Genomic DNA, 5,839 nt, shown 5'->3' with positions numbered 1-5,839 from the left:
TAATCTGTTTTATAGCTTCCTCAACAGACTAGGAAAACAAACAGAATGGAAATTAAAAATTAAAAATGCAATCCATATAGCAGTCATTTTTTGTTACGCATAGACTTTATAACACATAAAACTTTTAAATATGCTCTTTCATATGCCACCACAGTAATCAATTGCTACTTGCTGCTAAGAGCCCTAATAGAGCTTCATGGCATGAGAGATAAACATACCTATCACCCAAATACAGTGTCTGACACAAAGTAGGTAGACAATCATTAATGGTTAAATAAGTATCAATTGAATGGGACTGCTAGATTGATCTGAAAACATGATTAGCTTTATGTGAGGTACTTACACTGTGGTTCAAATGAAATATAAAGCATGGCTCATGCCCACAAGCAATTTTTAAATTGGTTTGGAGATTTCAATGTTAAATACATGAAACACTAATAAGTGTCATGAATAACATACTTAAGAGACAATGTGTATACCTGCATTATACTATCCAAAATCAGATGATACAGGACAGTGTGGTTTTTGTATTTTTTAAAGGCGTAGAGTGTAGTTGATCAGAATTTCTTAACGCTATGTGTAGAGTTACCTAAGAATTGAAATTTGGCATGTCACATTGGGCATACCTCAGAGAAAATGTAAAGATAATCAGTTTGGAACTGGATATGAGTGGTCAATAAGGGAAATAAAGATAGAACAAAGGGAAATTGTAAAAAAGTCACCGTGATTGCTTTACAAATTGATCAGGTATTACAGAAAACTCTAAAAAGCATTTGATTACAGCAGTATATTTATAACATATAAATATATTAAACTGTAAAACAAAGCAAAGTAAAACTAATGAAAGAGAGGAAGAAAAAGAGGGAGAGAAACAGAGAGAAGGCTTGAATATATTTTTCAATAATGCACAAATTTGAATGCACTAAGTTGAACAAAACACCTATCACAAAATATCTTCTAAAATAATACACTCAAATAATCTATATATAAAGTTAATATTAAACACCTATACTTGTTGTTACAGAAATTTGCGGCCTTTGCACAGTATATTATTAAAGCTAATTTGCTTCTCTGGCTAACATCTATAACAAAATTTCACTGGTATAGTCATCAGTGATTTATTGGCAATATAAAATAATTGAAATTATGAACAGAAGAAATTAAAGGATGAAGGTTTAAATGATAGAATTGTAATACAGGCCAGCAACTTCTTAAAGTGAATTACCCAAATATAATAGAAATATCTCTGTTGTATTCTAAAGTTCAGTAGCCTAGAATGTTATTTAATTATGCATGCATTAATAAGAAACTGCATCCCAGAAAGGGGAAACAGAATGCACATGGTTACTTAATCACCTTCATTGTTAAATTCAACAAAAACAAGGCATGTATACTATTTTAAAATTTTATGGGAAACAAGTCTGATTTTTAAAAATATAATATATTTAATATTATCTAGCTATAATATAATGAATATCACTTTAAAAAAACCTAAAATATCTTACTAACAAAATGGCCAAAACTTTGTTAGGTTATCTATGATAATAGTTTTATATATTATTCACTTTATATAATTAGTTTTTATTTTATGTCATCAAAATTTAATTGATAACATCTTTTCTTACTCTTTGCTAAGGAAGTGATAAGTGTTCTATTGAAAGATTATTTGAGGCTTGTATTCTTCATTTCTAAATTAAGAAAAAGAAAGAAAAATTTTGAGAACTGTGTATTTTTTAAAGTAATGTACAGATATAAATTTATTGAGTGCACACAAACTCTCAAGCATGTTACTATAACATTGTCCTGTATTAAATAATGCAGTCCAGCCAGGCTCTTTGGCTCATGCCTATATCCCAGCCCTTTGGGAGGCTGAGGCGAGAGGACCACTGGAGGTCAGAAGTACAAGACCAGCTTGGCCAACATGAAAAAAACCGGTCTCTATTAGAAATACGCAAAAATTAGTTTAACCATTGTGGAAGACAGTGTGGCTATTCCTCAGGGATCTAGAAATAGAAATTCCATTTGACCCAGTAATCCCATTACTGGGTATATATCCAAAGAACTATAAATCATTGTATTATAAAGACACATGCACACACATGTTCATTATGACATTGTTTACAATAGCAACGACCTGGAACCAACCGAAATGCCCATCAATGATAGACTGGACAAAGAAAATGTGGCACATATACACCATGGAATACTACACAGCCATAAAAAACAGTGAGTTCATGTCCTTTGTAGTGACATGGATGAACCTGGAAACCATCAGTCTTAGTAAACTGACACAAGAACAGAAAGTCAAACACCAAATGTTCTACTCATAGGCGGGTGTTGAACAATGAGAACACATGGACACAGAGGGGAGCATCACCCACCGGGGTCTGTTGGGTGGCTAGGGGAGGGATAGTGGAAGTGATGGTGGGGAGGGACAATGTGAGGAGAAATGTCACGTGTAGTTGATGGGGGGATGGAGGCAGCAAACCACATTGCCATGAATGTACATATACGACAATTTTGCATAATCTGCACATGGACCCCAGAAAGAAGAAAAAGAAAAAAAAAATTAGCCAGGCATGGTGGCAGGTGCCTATAATCTCAGCTACTCTGGAGGCTAAAGCAGGAGAATCACTTGAACCAGCATCACAGTGAAGGTCACAGTGAGCTGAGATTGTGCCATCACATGCCAGCCTAGGCAACAAGAGCTAAACTCCATCTTAAAAAAATAAATGAATAAATAAAGCAATCCTCTCAATAACCCTTTTACATTGGTACTAAAAATATTCATATTTATAGATGAGGAATTGACTTAAGCATAGAGAAATTCAGTATTTTATTTAAGGTCACATACATCGTGTATAGTAGTTACTAGGTAAATGATAATTTATTAATATTGGAACAAAAACAATTACTAGATTTAACATATAAATTTGGTAAAAACGTCATAATTTCTTACTGCAATCACATTTATTAAAATATATCTTACATTCAAAATGTAAAATCAACATTATTCTTACCCAAATGTTACATTTCTTTGTAGAGTAATATGAAGATAATCATAAAAGACATTTTACTTTAATTTGCCTTATGCCAATGCAAGTATAAATTGTTAAAAGAATAATACTTTTAACCAAATATTATAACTGAACACATTTTAATTGTTTAGTATGTAGTCTTGATCATCATAAACTATTAAGTTTATATAAATTTAAATTAATTTGTAAGTAAATTCTAGTTATTTTATGTTTAAAGTTGCCATCATTTTTATGGTTATTTTTATTTCCTTATTAATAATAAGAAAGAGATATGATGTAATGTACTCTTTCTCATGTAGTAAACTTTTAAGGAAAATAAGAGAAATAAAATTTGCATCCTGCTGTTTGTATGAAATTATGAGTTATATGATAATTGCATTGTTACAAACAAGTGCACACTTGTGGAAATAAATATATCACAAAGGTGAATGAAATATAATTTTACTCTTTGGCATGATACATTATATCTCAAGGCCGTAATGAGATACAGAGCCACAGGATGGAAGGAATCTTGGTCTCCAAATAGATTTTCTATGAATAAGAAATAGTTAAACATCTGTAAAATTTAGTCAATGAGGTTTTCACATTGTCTGAAAACACATATTGTGTAAAATAACTAAAGCATATTTAATAAATTAAGACTTCTCTAGCAAAATAAATATTCTTATGATATGTTAAAATATCTACTGGGATCTACGTTGAAGCTTTTCACTATACGAAAAAAACTTTCAGACTCTAACAAAGACAACTTTGAAGTAAGTTTTGCTAATTTTCTTCCAATTTGATAGATTGATTTCATCAAAGTAAACACATATCATATGTTTGATTATTTTACATTAGGTTGAAATCACTGAAGTCAAGTTAGATCATGCTGTAAACAAAATATACAATCAATTACTAAAGTCTGAAATGTAGTTTGTTAGAAAGACTTTTTTTTTTTAGAAAACAAACAATGATATCTACATTCGAGATTTCTATTGCCTAAATTAAAGAACCAGTCTCAAGATATTTACAATCTTCAAATTTCTTCTTCAAACTTCTTCAGAAGAAATTTGTTAAACTTATTTAACTCCAATCAGATCTATTTTGTTTAATTGGATATAGAATTTCATTGAATTCACAAAAACTGTAGTTAGAAAACAAGTGACCTTTACAAATAGTCTGGCATTTTGGTACAGAGAGTGAAATGATTTTTTAAGTATAATTCTATCATATGTTCATTCTTTAATTTCATTTTCTTCCCCTCAAAAGATAAAATTTAAATGATGCAAAATGGTCAGAGTTTTAAAATGTCTTTTCCTTCCCTCAGTCTGAATTCTAAGATAGCTCTGTTTCAGCAAAAATAACTCTTAACATTTTTTATCTATTTATTTTACTTATTTGGTTTGATAATTTTCACATTATATAATTAGTGTATCAATGCTAAGAAAATCGTTTGTTTTATTTGAATAACAAAACAATGTTTACAAAAACGTAATCTGTCATATGCATCATCATGAATGTGTACAGGTTATGTACAGTTTTATATATTTCTCCATCCAATGGTCAGAAAATTATGGAAGTCATCTTGGGTTTTGTTCAGCCATCTTGAATTTTGTATGCTTTTTGTTTTGTAACTGCATGCTTGGCTTTTATGATTTTTTTTGGGAAACAGCAACAGACCCAGCAAGCAGAAAAATGGGCTTTGAGAGCCTCAGGGTACTTTTCTTGGCTGGACTGAAAATAAAGTTCAAATGATATTTTCTAATGAATCCTAGGAACCATTTAAATAGAGAAAAATAAATTAGCAAATGGCTTTAAGTCCTGCTGTGCTTAATGATAGTCAAGAGCTATATTACAAAGCAACAGTAACACTTTCATACAATGCATTATTTCTAATTAAAAACAAAATGTGCATACATGTAGGAGCCTAATGATTAAACTTTAATTCAATGAACAGGTGTATGGTCAAAGCAATATAAAAGAATAGAAAGAAGAAATAAATCAGATGAGCAAAAGAATATACAACAAAACACATTAAAAGAAACACACAATATAAGTGACATTAGAAAGATCAGAAAATTAGAAAGCAAAATCAGCAAAATAAGGACTGAGGACCAAACGGAACAAATAAAGTTGGAAGACGTACAGTCGCCACCTCCAACACCACTCTCCTGAGAACACCTCTACACCTAACTCCAATACGTCCACCATCATCATCAAAAATAACTAACAGTATGAAAACTACCACCACCTCCAACATAACGGTCAACACCATCAACACTAAAAATGCCACCATAATGACAGTCTCATAAAAACTTAATTCCAAATTATACTCCCTTTGCCTCTAAAATGTGGCCCTGATTTTGTTCATTTTGATCACTAACATTTAAAGAGCTTGCATTATGTGTGAGGGATTGTGGATAATGCTGATGGCACTTAACCTGAACCCTTAGGTTTATCACCTAACAATTTAAAAAATCACTAAAGGCAAATGAATAAGCAATCTAACAAATCTTAGAACGAATGGAAATTCAACAGCTTCAATTTGAGATAGGAAGCTGGGAAGTCTTTGTGCACGTGTGTGTTTGTGTGTGTGTGTGTCTGTTTTTCAAAAGTCACGGGGATAAAAGATCAGCTATTAATTTCTACAATGTATCAGCACTGTAGAAGGAAATGAGCATACAGCATGCTACAAAACAAAGAATCTCTTTCGGAAAAGGCAAAGATCAAATAAGTAAATACTTTTCTATGAATTTAAGAAACGTAGCTATAGGCTGGACGCAGTGGCTCACGCCGGTAGTCCCAGCACTTCGGGAGGC

This window comes from Cebus imitator, unplaced genomic scaffold (assembly GCF_001604975.1).
Source record: "Cebus imitator isolate Cc_AM_T3 unplaced genomic scaffold, Cebus_imitator-1.0 Scaffold7, whole genome shotgun sequence".
NCBI classification, from domain to species: Eukaryota; Metazoa; Chordata; class Mammalia; order Primates; family Cebidae; genus Cebus; species Cebus imitator.
This window is presented reverse-complemented; position numbering follows the sequence as displayed.